A 9,300-nucleotide genomic window follows, 5' to 3' on the forward strand; every position below is an offset into this window, starting at 1 on the left:
CTACGATAAACTGGTATGCACAACGGGGACAGTGAAACGTTATTCCGAGTGCAGCAAAAAAACACTATATGGTATATGATGGATTGTTCCAGCGATTGCCACAGACGCCGTTCTTGTTCCTGTTCTCACGGAAGGAGGAAAAGGAAGTGAGGCAGAGTGCACTGCAGCAAACGATGTGGTTCTCTTGCAGACGAGGCTCAGATGCTGAGCGATCTAGTGGCTGGTGCGGGAGGGAGGACGTAGGAAGAATAAAGAATACGGTATTATCGCCGTATCATATCGTAATATTATGCTGTGTTCCATTTAGATGTTTAGAAAACGGTTATCTCACAAGATTTTAGGAAGACAGAGGAGGTATTACATAATTCTATGCAATGCCGCGGGGTGGGGGGGGGAGCCGCCTATCCTAAGCCTCTAGACAAAAGTAACATAAAATTTTCAGGTCATATTTTGATTTTGCTGGTCTATTCTTTTGAAAGGAGACGGAGGGATAGAGAAAAGGAGGTGGGCGAAAAACAACAACTAATTAATAAGAGAAAGGACGTTGTGAATTTTGCGTAAGACGGTCTAACCAAGGGAGGTGTGGCACCTTCGGTGACGTCATCAAGACTCCCCGTGCTTCTCCCGAAGTTCCGATTGGTTCTGTAGCGGTGGCACTGAAGAGGCGGATGTCCTTAATGCTGCTCCTAAGATTAACTTCGATCTGCTGAAGGAATGTCTTTGAAAAAAGAAGTATAAATCAAAGTTATTTAGCTCAACCAAGCAACGTGTTTCCGCGGGGCCGATGCTGCACCTTCCCACTTTACTTTCCTTCGGCAAATGCTTCCGTTATTCAGCAGACATGGGAAGACTTTTGTCAGCTCTAGTTACGTCCATACTAATGCTTTGACAACTTGGAAACAGAGGTCTTTGTCAGGGTTTTAGAAAGATGTTTAACAAGATAGTTAACCTGACACTTTCCTTATTTTATTATTTTAGAACATGAAATAATAGTCATAGTAATGCCATGTCACACATTTCATCTAAACGTTTCACAATTCTCTTCTCAGTTACACAAAACAATCCAACTCCCATATGATACGTTCAAAGTAAAAGCTGACGAGACCCACACAGTCTCACAAGTAAGCACAGACTCTCGCAGTTGCATCCAGAAACTATGTTAGTCGTCCCACTGATTTCAGTGTTTTCTTTTGAAGTTATTTATATTTCATGCTTCGGATAATACTAATCTACATGAGCAAGCAACTTGAAAATAGAAACCCAACCAACATAAGTCGAGAATCGAACCCGGGACTCGCGGCTGAGAGCCACGTATCCTACTCACTAGACCACATTGGCCTTAGTTATTAGAGAAAGTTGTGCTTACCATGATATTAACCTGTGAGGGGGGGGGTGCCATAATGTCTCCGCCATTGATCCTTATCGGAAAATGTCTTCTTTCGTTTGGCCATTTCATCGTCAAATTAGATGTGCTACATCCTGCAAAGCTATTTTGAGAGAGAACTGCGCTTCCAAAAGCTCTTTCTGTTGCCATATTTCTTTTCCTCTTCGAGAAATAGAAGAAATTAGAAGTCTGCAGTTGGGAAATTCGAGGTCTGCAGCCATCAAAAAAAGAACTTGTTTAATCTAAAGAAATCATACGCAATAATCTACAAACATTTAGTAGAAACAGAGTTGCTATTGTAAAATCGCCATTCCTCCCTTCTCTATTTCCTTCTGGTTCCTCTCGTCGTTCCCTTTCTGCCAACTTCGTAAATGGGTTAGCATCTATTGTGTTTTAACGTTCGTCAGAATAATCGATGAATTGCTAAATAGAGAGTATTAAAGCAACAATTTAACAAATGTTAACGGAGGAGGCACGTGACCCTCCCCCCCCGACTACTCAATTGGCTTTATATTCACAATAAATCAAACGCAGGCGGTCGCTGCCGAGAGAATCAACGAGAATTTGCCATATTCCCCCAGTTTCGTAATGCCCGAGGTTCTCAGCCAATTTATCTGGGAAATTATTGTGTGAATTTTTCGTTTTTCTGTGTTCGTTTTTTACCTCCGTCAATGAGGTTATGTTCTTGGTAGCGTTGATTACTTTGTTAGTTGGTTGGATAGTAGAATAACAAAAAGTTATGAACTATTTTTACCAGAGGTGTGTCTAACCTAAATTTTGATGCCATTAAACCTTACTCTTTAGAGAAATTGCTTCAGAAGATCCAGGTTAATCTCGAGAGCAGCATCTACGACATCCGTCTCTACAGGGCCACCGATCGGAATTTCGGGAGAAGCACGGGGAGTCTTGATGACGTCACCAAAGGTGCCACACCTCCCTTAGTTAAACCGTCTTACGCCAAATTCCAAATCGTTCTTTCTCCTATTCATTCGCTCTCTTTTTATTTTTTGCCCTCGCCCTTCTTTCTCTCCCTCCCTCTCCCTTCAGAAGAATAGAAAATATGACGTGAAATTATATTGTTACTTTTGTCTAGCGGCAAGGATACGCCCCCTCCCACCTCCACCTCACGGCTTAGCATAGAATTAAGTAATACTTCCTCTCTCTTCCTTAAATCCTGTGAGATTACCGTTTTCCAAACATCTAAATGGAACACTGCCTGGCCGATAACACACCTTACCGATATCACTGTGATAATACAGTGTTATTTATTCTTCCTACGTCCTCCCTCCCGCACCAGCCACTAGATCGCTCAGCATCTGAGCCTCGTCTGCAAGAGAACCACATCGTTTGCTGCAGTGCACTCTGCCTCACTTCCTTTTCCTCCTTCCGTGAGAACAGGAACAAGAACGGCGTCTGTGGCAATCGCTGGAACAATCCATCATTTACCGCAAATGGCTAAGAGTTTTTTGCTGCACTCGGAACAGCGTTGCACTGTCCCCGTTGTGCACTCGCCTCATACAAGATTAATGTAGACATCTGCAAATCGATTAAAAAAGACGAGGATATATGCGAAATATCTTGTATAATTCCTGTCTTATATTTAGATCTCATTGCATCAACCACTAAAGACATGAAAAACGGTAAAGAATATATTTGGATAATTAACTACATTTTAGGTTATATATTAGAGGCTTGTATATCTATCTAAATTGATGTGTGTATTTATCTAAACGCTAATCCACATGATAATTAGAAACTAAATACACACAAGAAAAAGTTTGAATTTAGAATAAATGCTGGTAATTCCGACCTTGGCGAAATAACGTTAAGGATATGATAGCTTAATGAATAATAATAAGGAAAAATATCTAATGGGCAATTATGTTTGTATGTTATCTAGTGCAGGCAATAAGAAGTAAATTATTTAATTTGTTCCCTAATTGTTATTCTAGACAGAAATATTTTTCTTTTTCTATTTCCATGTCCTTATAGTGTATTGGGTAACACGACTGACCGTAAATCAGGACATATTTTAGCGCGAATTTATGAAACTCGTAGTAGACGTATGACATTTCGCTTTTTGATTTTGTTACGTAGTTCACTTAATGGCAAAGCAGGGACCTGTAATCTATAAATGAGACATTCAAAGGCAAAATCAAATATGGTTTTTCCATGATTTCTTTCTTAGCTCCAGGTCGATCTAAGAAATATTTTGGTTCATAGAGATTTTCCAGTCCCTTCATCGGTACCGTGATTACAACAGTGAAAATGTGACCAGTATTCCCTCAGCGATCGTGTGAAGCTCACCTCCTCATAATATGTTTTATTTATTTTGATAATTGAATAACCGTTATTATTCATTTGCGAGTTTATTTATTGAAAAGTGATCATTAATTAAACTTGAAGGCTGTATGGTTAGTTTTCATCAATTCTTTGGTGACGGCTTTTCCCAAATTTACCATTATTATCAATAATCTTATTATTATCGTTATTGTTACTTTTATTAATATCATCATTATCATTATTGTTATCATTACCATTACTGTCATCATAATTATTATTATTGCTGCCATTATCATTTCATTGATGATTATGATTACTATTATTATCATCACACTCATAATCATAGCTATTACGATCTATAATTACCGTTATTAACAGAATCATTGTGATCGTATTATTATAGGGATGATGATAAAAGGAATACAAATGGAAATAGGAAGTAAAATGGTAATAATAATTATTACGATAATGATGGCAATAATAATAATAATGATAATGATCGTGATGATAATCTATTACAGTGATTAATAATGAAAAAAAAAATTGAACTTACATTTTAAGTAAAAACTGATTGCAACCCGGCGCTTTTCATGTTTTTTTAAGCCCGGAGCTTTTCATGTCTTTCAGCTCCGGGCAATGTTGCAATCAGAGGGAGCATTTTTAGCTCCCTCTCATTGCAACCTTTTCTTTTTTAAAGCCCGGGGTTTTTCATGTATTTCAACCCCGGGCAATGTTGCAATCAGAGGGAGCATTTCTTTTTTTGCTCCCTTTTGTGGATTCGAACCCGCAACAGCGTATCCGAGACCCGCTGTTGCGGATTCGAACTGGCGCCTTACCCGCTCGGCCACCGTGGCCGAGGGGCAATGGGAAAGGTTTGAAAATGGTATTTCTGTTACATCTTTTTGAATAAGACAGGGGAGAGAGAGAGAGAGAGAGAGAGAGAGAGAGAGAGAGAGAGAGAGAGAGAGAGAGAGAGAGAGAGAGAGAGAGAGAAAGAAAGAAAGAAAGAGAGAGAGAGGAGACAGATAGACAGACAGAGGCAGACAGACAGAGAAAGAGAAAAGATGCTATGTGCATTTATGTGAGGGGCAGAGAGAGAGAGAGAGAGAGAGAGAGAGAGAGAGAGAGAGAGAGAGAGAGAGAGAGAGAGAGAGAGAGAGAGAGAGAGAGAGAGAAAAGACAGAGACAGACAGAGAGAGAGTGTATGTAAGTGCTTGTGCGTGTGCATGTATATATATGTTTATGTCTGCGTGTATATGCGTGTTTGCGTGGGCGTGTTCGTCTGTATGTGCGTGTGCGTGTGTATGAGTGTGTTTGTTTGTTTGTCTGTGTGTGTGTGTGTGTGTGTATGTGTGTTTATATGTGTGTTTGTCTGTGTGTACGTGTGTGTGTGTTTGTGTGTGTGTGTGTAAGTGTGTGAGTGCGTTTGTATACGGGTGTGTATGTGTATGTGAGTTCATTTGCAGTACGCTTGTGTGTGTTTTTGTATGTGAATGCGTCTGTATACGGGTGTGTATGTGTATGTGAGTTCATTTGTAGCGCGGGTATGTGTGTGTACGGGTATGTTAAAGGCGACTGTGTTAACGACTGCACCACGTCGACTTCTTTGTTTAGATGAAGTTAAATAAATCTAAATCCTTGTGAGTATCATCATTATTATTACTATTTTTTTATCATCATTATTATTACTATCATTTTTAGTATCATTATTATTACTATCATTTTTAGTATCATTATTAGTACTATCATTTCTATTATCATTGCTATTACCATCATTTTTATCATTACTATTATCATCATTATCATTACTAATATCGTTGCTATTAGTATCATCATTAGTTTCTTCATTATTATCTTTATCATTATCATTATCATCATAATCATTATCTATTGTTATCATTATTATCATTATCATTGGCATTATTTTTATCATTTCTATAATCATTATCATTATTTTCACTATTTTCATATATGACTTTTCTGTAACCTTGTTACTTGCTTTTCATGTTTCTTCTTTGTCTTTTCTTTCCCTTTTCATCATTTGCGCATTCACCTTTGTTGTCTTTATCATAATATCTTACGCCTTTGATTCTTACCTGCGGGAAGGCTGTATTTTTTGTCTTATAATGAGATTTGAATGTTATTTGATCGTGGCTTGAATAAAAAAAAAAAAGAAAAAAAATCGAGAAGCTGTTTATAGCCAGGTATTATTACACAGAGAGAAAACAAGACAAAAATAGAGATACGGCATAGGCCGATGTGAAAAGGGAAAAAAGGAAGCGAGAATTCAGAGATTATCGGTCAAGGCAGGAAATGAGAGAGAAAATGGGGAAATGGGGAAAGAGGAATTAACAGAAATATCAAATAGATGATACGGGAAAAATGTCAGAAAGACAAAAAGGAAAAGGAAAAATGAGAGAGAGAGGATATGGGGAGACAGAGAGCGAGAGTGAAAGATGGAGAGAAAGAGAATGGCATATGCGTAGTAATGAAAGGGATTATAAAATTGTCAAGCGTTTCCTCTCGAGGTCGAACCGAGAATCTTGCGTGTGAACCGAACGTGACAAACGAGAATTTCAACATCTTTGTGATAATAACGGATAATAACTGTCATTCCTAACCACCTGTGCAAAACCTCGACCTAAGAGAGAAAATCAATCGAAACATTCTTTTTTTCAAGGATGCTTAATGATCACCGGATGTCAGCGAGGACCGAAATGAAAAACCTTCCAAAAGGAGAATAAAAAAAAAAAAAAAAAACACTGGCGGTTCTCCTGCAGTGCAGTACATCTGCATCCTTCAATATCTAATTGTTTATCCTGTTATTTCTGTAGTTTTATGAAAAAAATAAATAAAAAAATGATAAAGAAAGAAAGAAAATAAATATTTCCCTTTTGGCTTTCCTCATAAGTGTAAGACATTCTCCATTGAAAGGTATCTAAGCTGATCCTTTTAATTAAATGCTTGCAATATTGATTTACATATATATTCATTATTTACTGGTTTTAAGAACTTAAATTGGTGTTGAATAACTTTTATGTAGAATATTATACACACACACACACACATACACACACACACACACACACACACACACACACACACACACACACACACACACACACATATATATATATATATATATATATATATATATATATATATATATATATATATATATATATATATATATATATATATATAGAGAGAGAGAGAGAGAGAGAGAGAGAGAGAGAGAGAGAGAGAGAGAGAGATACATATATACATATATATAGTTATTTATATATGTTTATAAGTGTATAAATAGGCATATGTATATCACACACACACACACACACATAAGTGTGTATATATTTATGTATGTACATGTATGTGTGTGTATGTACATATTTGTGAATCTATATATAAGCATGTATATATATCTATTTATACACACGCACACACACACATATATAGGAGCACATACATTGTGTGTGTATATATACATACATATATATTCATATATACCTATTTATATTTACACACACTTAATGTAAAATAGTGGATACACAATCTCTTTCATTCTTTATCGTTTTTCACTCATATTCTCGGTTTTTGTTTTTATCATTGTTATCATTCTCTCAGTCTCTCCCTCTTCCTCTCTCTCTCTCTCGCTTTCAACCACTATTTACAACAGAATATAAAACAGTGAGGCATCCAACATTACGATCGTTTCCGTGTTGTAGTGGTTATCACGTGCGCTTCACACGCCCAAGGTCCTCGGTTCGATCCCGAGCGGAAACAACGACAATTGATTTTGGAAGAATTTTACTCTCCGTGTCTTCTTGAAACAGCTGTTGATGCTGCAGTGACCTGGATTGCAGCATCCACGTCAGAGGATGACCATCCGAGCGGCATCCGAACGTCTGGCGCCACCGAGATGTTAGAGGATGCCTGTTGCTACTGAATGATCACAAGATTGGTCGGATGCCCTATTTTTTCTGTATATTACTTCTTTCTACTGCAGCGCCCACAATTTAGTGTAATTAACGTCAGATCACATTCAAAATGCCCAGTGCGCATTCCCACATCCGCATTTCAAGTACCCACAATCCCCACACCCACGTAGACAGCCAGCACGAGTTTCCCACACGAGGGATGCACGCCAGAGATCAGCCTCGGCGTGGACCTTTTCGTTGAACTCAATACACGAAAAGGCGAGAGGGCAGTCTTATCGTCGAAAATTATTTTCTCCTTTTCTCTTTCTCTCACTTTTACTTTCAATCTCTCTCTCTCTTACTCACACACATCCTCTCTCTCTCTATCTATCTATTTCTATCTCACTCCCTCCTCTCTCTGTTACACTCACCTCTTCTCTTTTTTTCTTTTTTTATTTCTGTCTCTCCATCTTCTTCCATCTCTCTGTCTCACTCGCTCAAGCACACTCTCAGACTGTCTATATATCTTTCCATCCTTCTTTATCTCTCTTTCTCTCTCATTCCCTCTCTTTCTCACTTTGGCGATTCTTTCTCTATATACCTCTCTTTATATCTCTCTTCACCCTCCCCCCTATCTACCTTTCTCTCAATCTCCATCACTCTCTATTTCCTCCTCCCCCTCTCTCTCTCCCTCTTCTTTCCTCCCAAACTCCCGCCTTACTCTTCCACACAAACTCTCTCCCTTCTCACCACCCCTTTCTCTCTGTGTGTGACTTTTTCTATCTCTTTCTGTCTATTTCTTTCTCTCTCTCTCTTTCTCTCTTTCAGACGCTATCTGTTTTTCCCTCCCCCCACCATTTCCTTTCTCTGTCTCTGTACTCACTCTCCTCTCTTTCCCTCTCTCCGTTTCTCTCGCCCTCTCTTTCACAAGCATAAACTACGGTGACAATAATAGGGTGACGAAGAACTGCAATTCACTGCAGGAGAACCGCAATTATTAAAAAAAAAATCCTTTTGTTTGTAATAGGCGTTTCATTTCGGTCTTCGCTGACTTCGGTGTTCATTAATCATCCTTGGAAAAAAGATGTTTTGAATAATTTCCTCTCAAGTCAAGGTTTTGCACATGCGGTTAGGAATAACATAGTTTTTATTCGTCATTTTAACATAGATGGTATTATAAGCAGTCATGTTCGGTTCGATCTCGAGCGGAAACACCTGGCAATGTTATGTCTTTTTCATTTCTACGCATCTACCATTCTTTCTCCTACTTTTTTTCTCTCTTTCGGTAATCCTCATCTATTTCTCTATTTCATTTATTTTCGCTCTCTGCCATCCTCCCCCCTATTATCTCTTTCTCTCTGGCATTAACTAGTACTTGAATCAAAACATTGAACACTGAACGCTTAATATAATAACTTTCCCGCAGTGTACTTGTTGTCACGTGCACTTCACACGAGCAAGGTCCTCGGTTCGATCCCGAGCGGTGACAATGTTATTATTTTTCTATCTGCTTTCTCATCAGAGAGAGAGAGAGAGAGAGAGAGAGAGAGAGAGAGAGAGAGAGAGAGAGAGAGAGAGAGAATCTGAATGGAATTTAAAACGTTAAAGTTTTACAAATTGATCATTTCATACAGAAAATTATAGTTTATCGCATTTTTGACACATTTTCTACTTTCACTTTTTGTCATTTTCACACCTTACTTTTTTCCTAGTTAT

The 9,300-nt window shown here is 38.2% G+C and overlaps 1 non-coding gene across 1 annotated transcript; it reads left to right on the forward strand.

Moving 5' to 3' along the window:
* The first annotated feature begins 7,377 nt into the window (after window positions 1-7,377).
* On the forward strand, window positions 7,378-7,450 carry TRNAV-CAC (transfer RNA valine (anticodon CAC)). Its single transcript has one exon. It is a non-coding gene; the product is annotated as a tRNA-Val (tRNA).
* The last annotated feature ends 1,850 nt before the right edge of the window (window positions 7,451-9,300 follow it).

This window comes from Penaeus vannamei, chromosome 11 (genome assembly GCF_042767895.1).
Source record: "Penaeus vannamei isolate JL-2024 chromosome 11, ASM4276789v1, whole genome shotgun sequence".
Taxonomy (NCBI): domain Eukaryota; kingdom Metazoa; phylum Arthropoda; class Malacostraca; order Decapoda; family Penaeidae; genus Penaeus; species Penaeus vannamei.